Below are 11,022 nucleotides of genomic sequence, written 5' to 3'. Positions count from 1 at the left end.
AAGTAAGCAACATGCTGCTTTGATCCTCATGATTTGTAAGACAGCAGTTCAACGGAACAAGGTGATGCAGCAGACATTGCAGACAACAAAGCTATGGACCAACAGAAGATAAAAACTTTTGTACTGACTGAAATTACTGACACCTCATTCAAAGCCTTCATCAGTGAGAAACGAAGAAAAGTCAAAATGAGATTTGCAAAAGACAATAGTGATTAGACCATAGAGAACTTGAGTGAGGTTGTCTCTAAAGAGTCCAATGTTCAGCTTGGCTTAACAAGACAGAGATCTGGAGAGGCCTCAATTGTCTTGAAACTATTTTGAAATTTAGTGGAGGATCAGTGATGATCGGGTGGTGCTTCAGCAGGCTAAAATTAGGCAGATTAATATTGACCTGTCATGCTTTTACAGTTCCTTCTGTGTTGCAAAAGTAATAGTGGCCAAATTTACTGTGTTGATAAAACCACAGAAACCACAACCATAAAATGCAAAATCCCCAAACAAAGTTGTGCTATTTAGTCATAAAATACCAATAACCACCAGATTTAATATCCCAGTCCATCATTACTAACTTGAATCCATGACTCAGCACACTATTTAATATTTAATGGATCTATTCCCATTGAAACTCCACATGTCCACTGATTATGCAGACCCATTCATCACAATTACTTTACCTGGCTTTAAAGCCAAAAAAAATCTGCGCTACCAACAAATCTAGACATTACTATTTAAACTTTTGTTTTTCATGGTTACACGAGCACAAAATCTACTTAATGACCAAATTGTTGTCTAAAAACTTTTGGTAGCGCATTTTTCTTTTAATGACAGGACAAATTCATGTCCTGATAGATGAAATACAGCTGACTGATGAAACCTGATTAATTATATTTCCATGAGGGATGAAGATAAAGTAGCAGGAAATTAAATACACTTATGCATAGGCAGGGTGATCAATGCTAAATTAAATACTTTGTCGTGCTGAGGCCATGTCTCCAGGTGATGAGTAATTGAAGAATTATAAGGGGACATAGGCTGAGCCATGTGCCCTCCATTATAAAGAGCTTCTTTAGTTGAATGACTGACATCAAAGCCTTAATGCTGGATTGAGATACACATCCTAACATGGTACAGTAGACCCTTAAGTTATGAACCATTTACCATACAAACATTTCGGGTTACGAACAACCTTTTTTAACTTAACGTACGAAGAAATTTCGGATTACGAACCGAAATTCGCGAAACACGTGACGTCACGAACAAGTTGACTCCGACCGTCTCTTTCTATACAGTGAGCGAACATTCGCACAGCGGACGTGTTTTTTTGGTGTTTTCTCTATATTTTGTAAAATTCTATATTAAAATGCCCAAAAAGAAGCTGCAGAGAAAGTGTTGTTGTGTTGTATAATTATTCCTGCCAGTAGGTGTCATGGTGTATTAGACAGAGGGGTAGTGAGTGAGAGAGAAGAAGGAACTTGGCTGAGTAAAGTATTCTTTCTTTCGTGCAATTGCACCTACAAAATACAACACTATTAAAATAAAGAAGAAAATAATAGAGAAATATGAGAGTTGTCGTTTCTGGTAAATACATTTTATAAAAAAGAAGGAAATGTATTATGGTGTATGGTACAGCACACGTACTGTACTGAAATGTGATGAGTGTGTGTGTTTATGTACAGTACAGTACTACTGTGTATTGTTGTTTATTATTGTTTATTACAGTAATGTCTATTCTATAATTTAAGATTTAAGGGAAAATATACTTGTATTTATAATATTTTGTTTTACGTCAGCATGTCCGCTGTGTGGAACTACTTTAAATTGGAAAGTGAAACAAGTCCAACAGCAAAGTGTAATGTCTGCAATGCGAGCGTTTCACAATGCAATAGGAGCAGAGCTGCGTTCATTACTGTAGAATTTTACTATTTATATGGTGTGTGAGTAAAGGATCACTCCGGTTTACAAAACAATGTAGTGATGCCTAATAAAGAAATAAATACACGATATATTCACAAATTGTCGGGAGCATAACACTTTATTAACTTCTTCTGTTATGGTACTGAATAGCGGACAGATAGAGTCATCACGTTAGCCAAGCACGCTATTCCATGCACTGTGAAAGCCCCAAAGGGTCAAAACACACTCACCTCGCGTAGAAACGTCCATCAAACCATTGTCACAATACAACCACAGAAAAGTTTGTTACAGTTACAACACGCATACAAGTATGGTCTCATAAGAAACAAACCAGATATCATTTAACCAAACGATCTACAATTAAAAAATAAACACTCAGCCGAATACAGCGAGTTTATTATTATATGATGAGAAGAGGAACCGGCTGTCCGCTAACATGGCAGAGATGCTGATTTTCCTCAAAAAGAACCAGTTCATTTTGAGTGTTCTAGTTTTACTACTACAATGCTGCACTAAGTTTGTTTACTTTTATTTTGTAAAAATAAAAGAACATAAAGCAATAGCTTGGATGCAGGCAATTTTTTTCCTACAGCACTGCAGAGCTATTCAGTTGTTAAACATATACATTTTATTAATTTGAATAACTGTAATGTACTTGAAGTGTGCACTGTGTGAACAGTATTATCTAGTTCTTATCTAGACAATATCTAGAAAATACAAGTATCGGTTTGAGACTCGGTATCGGATCGGGATCAAAATTAATGATCGGGATCGGGAACAAAAAACCGCCGTCCCTAATTATTTGTATTTACGTTATTTCTTATGGGAAAAATAGGTTTAACTAACGACATTTTGACTTAAGAACAGCCCTTTGGAACCAATTATATTCGTAAGTCAAGGGTCTACTGTATATGTAAATTAACAATTGTATTCTCAACCATCTCTTAGCATACTACACCATGCCTTGAACTGGAGGCTGATATAGGGGCTCAGTGGCAGCACTGTCACAGTTAGAAGATCCTAGGTTTAATTACCAGGTGAAGGTCTAGGTATTTTCTGTATGGAGTTGGCATGTTCTACTCGTGTCTGCACGGGTTTCCTTCAACAGTCAGAAGACATGTAAGTTAGATGTGCAGCAGTACTGGGTGTCATGGTTGCATTTTTCTTTTCAAAATTCTTTACACATTCTTTATTGAGAACATGTTAGGACTGCAGGCAGGCCTGTACAGGACCCTTATCCCCTTCTTCCACAGACATGCCTTTGTAATGTGTGCAGCATGTGTTTTTGCACTTTAGAACTTGTCAGTCCTGTTACTTTTTTTGCAGTTGATTTGTTAATGCCTGTAGATGTTTCCATTAATTAAATAAGCACCTCTAGCAAAAAGCTTTTTCTAGTTTTAAAATATTATCACTAAGACTTTTTCCGCCGCAGAATGGGCTCTGTTCCGGTTCGCGAACTTGATTTTAAACCGGTTCAGCGTGTTTTCACAAAAAAAAAAAGGTATTAAGCTTGACGCTGCGCTTTCATCCTTTAAAGTTCAATTCTGACCCAGTTTGTCATTGACATTTTCAAAGCACCTCCAATTAGACAAACTGTTCAATATGATGCGGTAAAAGCTTACCGTGGCTTGTTGTACTAAAATGGTCAAGGAATTTCAGCAGTACAGGGCACTTATAAACAATAATAACTGAGAGAAAATTAGTGCTCCTAAGTTGTTTTATTAGTACATTAAGCCACGGTAAGCATTTTTGACTTTCCCGGAGAGGCCAGTTCTCAGCATTTCTCAGAACCCGAGCTGTAAAACTCAAGTTTTTTTATTATTATTTTTTTTAATGCATTTTCTCTCCTTTTTCTCCCTTTTAGCACGTCCAATTGCCCGATTGTGTCATGCTTCCTTTCCACCAATGCCGATCCCTGCTTTGATTTAGGAGAACGAAGCTAACCCACGCCCCCTCTGACACGTGGGCAGCAGCCGTATGCATCTTATCACCTACACTTTGACGAGTGCAGTGCAGCTCAGCGTTGTGTATGGAGAGAGGGCACTCTTTTCTCATCTCTGTGCAGGCGCCATCAATCACCCAGCAGAGGTCGTAATTGCACCAGTCATGGGAGAGAGACCCCATCCGGCTTAGTCCCGCCCATATCTGAACAACAGGCCAATCGTTATTCATGTGGCCGCTCAGCCTTAGCCGGCACGCAGAGCTGAGATTCGATACGATGTATTCGAGATCCCAGCTCTGGTTCCGGCGTGTGTTTTTACTGCTGCGCCACCTGAGTGGCCGTAAAACTGAAGTTTAAAAGAAAAACCACAACACTAAATACACCCAAAAATACACCCAAACAAAAATATATGTGGACGCCTTCAGAGTGGATTTGATATTTGATGGTTATTTCACACTAATGGAACACTTTAATAATGTTGTACCGCAAAACTCAAACCAAGCACAAAGCAGCAATTTGCGCCAAGGCTTGCGGTGAGTGAAGTGCGAAACGCTTCTGGTGTGAATGCTCTGGAGAAAGCAACAACTTCTTTAGAGAAACTTTCTACGTCTTCTTATCACTAATAGTTGATCGATGCTTTTTTGCATAAAAACATACATCTGTAACTACAGCACGAATACTCGAAGGTAATCTACGTGCTTCGTCACCTTGTTACTACTCTTTAGTTTTGTTGAGCAATGCCCACTGTTGATGACGCATGCTTGGCTCCCAAATAATGGTGGAAACGTGGACTGATTCTCTAAAAAGCACCAGAGTTCGAAGAAGACATGAGAATTCATTTAGTCAACTTATAAAAAAATGCATTTGATGATGGTATAAAAGTAAATGTCAAAAACACATGATTGTATTTTGTACAGTCATGGCCAAAAGTTTTGAGACTGACAAAATGCTTCAGTGTTTTCGGATGGTGAACTGAAGTCATGTTAAGCATTTCATATATTTTTTTTAACTGTTATTAACAAATGCATTAAGTTTATGCAAAGACTCAATATGTAAAATGTTTACTTTTCTTTTTCAAGACTTCTGTAATTCGCCCTGACATGCTGGATATCAGCTTCTGGGCCACCCGCTTTTTAAGGTATGACCACAGATTCTCAATGGGATCAAGATCTGGGGAGTTTCCTGGCCATGGACCCAGAATGTCAATGTTTGTTCACCAAGCCACTAAGTTAGCTTGGGGGCTTCATCAGAGACAATAACTTTACCCCAGTCCTCTGCAGTCCAATCCCTGTACTTTTTGCAGAATGTCAGTCTGTCCTTGATGTTTTTCTTGGAGAGAAATGGCTTCTTTGCTGCCCTTCTTGATACAAGGCCTTTCTCCAAAAGTCTTCGCCTCACTGTGCATACAGATGCGTACAGATGCACTAACACCTGCCTGCTACCATTCGTAAACAAACTCTGCACTGGTGGTTACCAGATCCTATAGCTGAATCCTCTTCAGGAGAGGGTCCTGGCACTTGCTGGACTTTTTTGCACCTTGAAACCTTCTTCACAGCAACTGAATCTTTCTCCTTGAAGTTCTAAAAGATCTGATGAATGGTTGCTTTAGGTGTAGTCTTACAGGCAGCTAATGTCTCTACCTGTGAAGCCCTTCTGATGCAAAGCAATAATGTCTGCATGTGTTTCCTTGGAGGTAACCATGGTTAACAGAAAAAGACAATGATTTCAAGCACCACCCCCCTTTTAAAGCAACTCATCTGATCTTCTAATTCAATCAGTTCATTTTTATGGCAAGGAATGGCTTTGTAATTGATTGCAATTCATCTTTTCTGTGGGGAGTTTTGATGTTCTCCATGTAGGTTTCCTCTGGGTGCTCCAGTCTCCTTCTGCACATCCAAAGACATGCAGTCAGGCCAAGAGAGTTACTACAAATTGCCTTGTGTGTGAATTTCAGCCATGTGATGGACTGGCGACCTGTCTGGGCTTTCCTGGCTTTCACCCAAGGAATCTGACCCACCACAACCCTGAACATGATAAAAAGGTGGTAAAACAGACATGAAATAATAAATGATGCTGCCAAGTATGTCCAAACATTTGAGAAAATGTGGCCCTCTGCTAGACAGCTGAATATGGACAGGAGGTTTATCTTCCAGCATTGCAACGACCATAAAACGTGGCCTAATGATAGGGACTCTGGAGATGGACTTGAATGTGAGATTACTGTGACATTTGACTGAACTTGAACAATTCTGCCTGGAAAATTGGGCAAATATGCCTCAATCTAGGTGTGCAAATCTGGTACTGACATATCCAAACAGACTGATGGCTTTAATTACACTTTTCCCTTTTCTCATTACTTAAATGTTGTAAGGCAAAATGTGTAAATACAGCTGTATAATGGGCGGCACGTTGGCTAAGTGGGTAGCACTATCGCCTCACAGCAAGAAGGTCCTGGGTCCAATCCCCAGGTGGGGCGGTCCGGGAGTTTGCATGTTCTCCCTGTGTCCGGTTTCCTCCCACAGTCCAAAGACATGCAAGTGAGGTGAATTGGAGATACAAAATTGTTCATGACTGTGTTCGATATAACCTTGTGAACTGTTGAACCTTGTGTAATGAGTAACTACCGTTCCTGTCATGAATGTAACCAAAGTGTAAAACATGACATTTAAATTCTAATAAACAAACAAACAAAGCTGTACAAATTTTTTTATTAAGTTTTGATTTCAGGCTGTAAGACATTAAGTGACTGTTTTAAAGGGGTATGAAGATTTTCTATAGGCCCTGTAAACCTCAAATTAGATTAGATTAGATTCAACTTTATTGTCATTGTGCAGAGTACAAGAACAAAAACAATGAAATGCACTAAAGATTAGAATCCAACCACATGCTGAAACCCGGGATTGGACCAGGGACCTTTAGATCTTTAGTCTAATGCTCTCCCAACTGAGCTATTATTGCATGTGAAGCCCAAATTAGGTCATGAAAAATAAGGAGTTAATAAGGGTACACCACATAATCATGTGGCACTTGCCGTATTAAAAATCATCCCGTATTGAAAATATAAGCATTATGCAAACACAAGCAAAGTTTGGCTTGTATCTTGAATTGTTTCTAGTTGACTTTGTCCCAATTCTGTCAAAAAGGCCTTTGTGAGGTCAAAAAATGATGTAGAATAGGAAGGTCTGTCTTACTATTCAATGTTTCAGTTCCTCCCAAAGGCTTTCATTAGGAATAAGGACAGGGCTCTGTACAGGCCACTGGAATTCCTCCTCACCAAACTTGTCAATCCAACATGTCTTTATGAACCTTGCTTTGTGCACAAGGGCAGTCATGCTGAAATGGAAAATAGTCTTTTGCAAACCATTTCCACAAATTACAATTAATTTAAACACCTGAACTAAATAATTAGTTATTAAGTCATTGGTGGAGAGGAAGCACGACGCAATCGGGCAATTGGACGCACTAAAAGGAAGAAAAAGGGGAGAAAATGCATATATATATACAGTATATACAGTGTATCACAAAAGTGAGTACACCCCTCACATTTCTGCAAATATTTTATTATATCTTTTCATGGGACAACACTATAGAAATAAAACTTGGATATAAGTTAGAGTAGTCAGTGTACAACTTGTATAGCAGTGTAGATTTACTGTCTTCTGAAAATAACTCAACACACAGCCATTAATGTCTAAATAGCTGGCAACATAAGTGAGTACACCCCACAGTGAACATGTCCAAATTGTGCCCAAAGTGTCAATATTTTGTGTGACCACCATTATTATCCAGCACTGCCTTAACCCTCCTGGGCATGGAATTCACCAGAGCTGCACAGGTTGCTACTGGAATCCTCTTCCACTCCTCCATGATGACATCACGGAGCTGGTGGATGTTAGACACCTTGAACTCCTCCACCTTCCACTTGAGGATGCGCCACAGGTGCTCAATTGGGTTTAGTCCATCACCTTTACCTTCAGCTTCCTCAGCAAGGCAGTTGTCATCTTGGAGGTTGTGTTTGGGGTCGTTATCCTGTTGGAAAACTGCCATGAGGCCCAGTTTTCGAAGGGAGGGGATCATGCTCTGTTTCAGAATGTCACAGTACATGTTGGAATTCATGTTTCCCTCAATGAACTGCAGCTCTCCAGTGCCAGCAACACTCATGCAGCCCAAGACCATAATGCTACCACCACCATGCTTGACTGTAGGCAAGATACAGTTGTCTTGGTACTTCTCACCAGGGTGCCGCCACACATGCTGGACACCATCTGAGCCAAACAAGTTGATCTTGGTCTCGTCAGACCACAGGGCATTCCAGTAATCCATGTTCTTGGACTGCTTGTCTTCAGCAAACTGTTTGCGGGCTTTCTTGTGAGTCAGCTTCCTTCTGGGATGACGACCATGCAGACCGAGTTGATGCAGTGTGCGGCGTATGGTCTGAGCACTGACAGGCTGACCTCCCACGTCTTCAACCTCTGCAGCAATGCTGGCAGCACTCATGTGTCTATTTTTTAAAGCCAACCTCTGGATATGACGCCGAACACGTGGACTCAACTTCTTTGGTCGACCCTGGCGAAGCCTGTTCCGAGTGGAACCTGTCCTGGAAAACCGCTGTATGACCTTGGCCACCATGCTGTAGCTCAGTTTCAGGGTGTTAGCAATCTTCTTATAGCCCAGGCCATCTTTGTGTAGAGCAACAATTCTATTTCTCACATCCTCAGAGAGTTCTTTGCCATGAGGTGCCATGTTGAATATCCAGTGGCCAGTATGAGAGAATTGTACCAAAAACACCAAATTTAACAGCCCTGCTCCCCATTTACACCTGGGACCTTGACACATGACACCAGGGAGGGACAACGACACATTTGGGCACAATTTGGACATGTTCACTGTGGGGTGTACTCACTTATGTTGCCAGCTATTTAGACATTAATGGCTGTGTGTTGAGTTATTTTCAGAAGACAGTAAATCTGCACTGCTATACAAGTTGTACACTGACTACTCTAAGTTATATCCAAGTTTCATGTCTATAGTGTTGTCCCATAAAAAGATATAATGAAATATTTGCAGAAATGTGAGAGGTGTACTCACTTTTGTGATACACTGTATATATATATATATATATATATATATATATATATATATATATATATATATACTTTTGGCCATATAGTTTATGTAAAGCATAGTTGGTGATGGCAGCTATTCTTGTTGCATCTTGAATGTTCTTTATCATAAACAGAAAATGAAATACGTAGTAATACATAAGAAATCTATGAAATACATGCTTATAATACATAGTAAACTAAATAAAAACAACGTGGAATCCAATTTAGTTTTTTCTCTATCCTCTGTAGTAGATTTCCCATGAGATCTGGAGAAAAATGGCCTATCCTCATTTTTCATCTTCACTGAACGATTTACTCTTGCATTAATAGCCCAGTGGTGTCAAGGTCATCCCATAAATAAATGCATGTTTTGTTTTTTCCCCTTCCCCTTTGAACCTGTTACATGTATTTTTGAGATAAAAGACCAGTCTTTGTGCTGTTTGGGGGCTTTTTCTTTTATAAATATGGTGTCTTGAAGCATAGACTGGTACTTTGCACTTCTTCTGCTCAATAATGAGTTATATGGTGAATGCCATCTATTTCAGTAAACTCATAAATGTGTACATGACTCATCATAAGACAACATATTAGACGCTCAGGTGGTGCAGCGGTAAAACACACGCTGTTCACCAGAGCTGAGATCTCGAATACATCGTATCGAATCTCGGCCCTGCCTTGCCAGCTAAGGCTGAGCGGCTACATGAACAATGAATGGCCTGTTGTTCAGATAAGGGGCGGGTCTAAGCCGGAGGGGGACTCTCTCTCAGACTAGTGTGATTACGACCTCTGCTGGCTGGTTGGTGGTGCCTGCACGGAGACGGGGAAGGAGTGCGGTAGAGAGACAACATATTAGGCTATACTTTTAGGGTTTGAAAGAAAGAGCATGGAGAAATACATTACATGACCAAAAGTATGTAGACACAATCTATTTAGTGTCAACAGCCCTCAGTTCAGTTCTCTAAAACATCCTGGGCTCACAAAATATCCTTAGCCTTTTTCAATTAGCTTAAAACATCCCTTAATTTATACACTTCTGTTTTTGGTATTAGAGAACCCAGCTAGAATACACAATTAAAGGCAAAAGATTTTATATGTTTTTAAGTTTCTGTCTGGTGTTGAGGATACAGCTGACTCTCCCACAAGCCTCTAACCAAAAACACACACACAACCCTTTACAAAATCTACCACCTCTTTCTACAGTTTATTTGGTTAACTAATTTGGTTAATTTTGACCTCATTGTTAGTTAGTTTTACCCACACAACACTGGGATCTCTGGGACCTGTTAACAGAATAAAGGTTAAACAACTACCAGGTGTACAAAATTTGAAAGTTTAACTAAAAAGCTCAGGCACTATCATTGAATGCCACATTTCCAGCTAGTCTCTTTATAAAAGTTTCCCAGCTAAAACTACCCCAGTAAACTCTGTTATTGCAAGGACAAAGTCTTTAGAGTCAAGAACAATCTTATGCCGAGTTGACACTACACGGCTTTCAAGTTGTTTAGATCTCTGTACAGTTCACACTACACAACTTGATCTCTTGTAATTGGTAGTCTTTTAAGTCGTTGTGGTTTTCACAATGCACGAATAATTGGCGAAAGGGGGTCACACACTACACGATCTATCACCAGGAGGAATCTGGTCTCCCAAACTATGTTTTGTCATGAAAATACACACGAGAAAAGACGAGGGGTTAAGTGATACCACGCCCAAAAATGCACGTCACCAATAAGCGAGCGATCAAAGTTGTTTTGTGCGCTGATGTGCAGCATAAAAGCAAGGAGGAAAAATAAAGGAATCTGGGTGGAGTGGGTTTGGCTACGCGGCCAGCAGGGCTTGTCTGTTCTTCAGAGAGAGTTGGAAGTCAAATAAATATTTTTTGCAATGCAACGTTGGTATTATGGTTTGGCGTGGAAGTCACAAATTCTGTAAGTATTCAGATATAAGCTATATTATGCCCCTGTTCCACACATTTACAACTCCTCCCCCAGGGTTTCCCTTCCATTCCGTTTATAACAATTACAACCTGACCAAAACACTTTTCACACTACAGTAGACCCT

At 39.9% G+C, this 11,022-nt stretch overlaps 1 non-coding gene across 1 annotated transcript; it reads right to left on the bottom strand.

The window, feature by feature from the left end:
- Positions 1–6,741: 6,741 nt before the first annotated feature.
- trnaf-aaa (transfer RNA phenylalanine (anticodon AAA)) lies at positions 6,742–6,814 on the bottom strand. Its single transcript has one exon. It is a non-coding gene; the product is annotated as a tRNA-Phe (tRNA).
- Between the last annotated feature and the right edge of the window lie 4,208 nt (positions 6,815–11,022).

The sequence above is a fragment of the Trichomycterus rosablanca genome, chromosome 1, assembly GCF_030014385.1.
Source record: "Trichomycterus rosablanca isolate fTriRos1 chromosome 1, fTriRos1.hap1, whole genome shotgun sequence".
In the NCBI taxonomy this organism is placed as follows: domain Eukaryota; kingdom Metazoa; phylum Chordata; class Actinopteri; order Siluriformes; family Trichomycteridae; genus Trichomycterus; species Trichomycterus rosablanca.
This window is presented reverse-complemented; position numbering and strand designations above follow the sequence as displayed.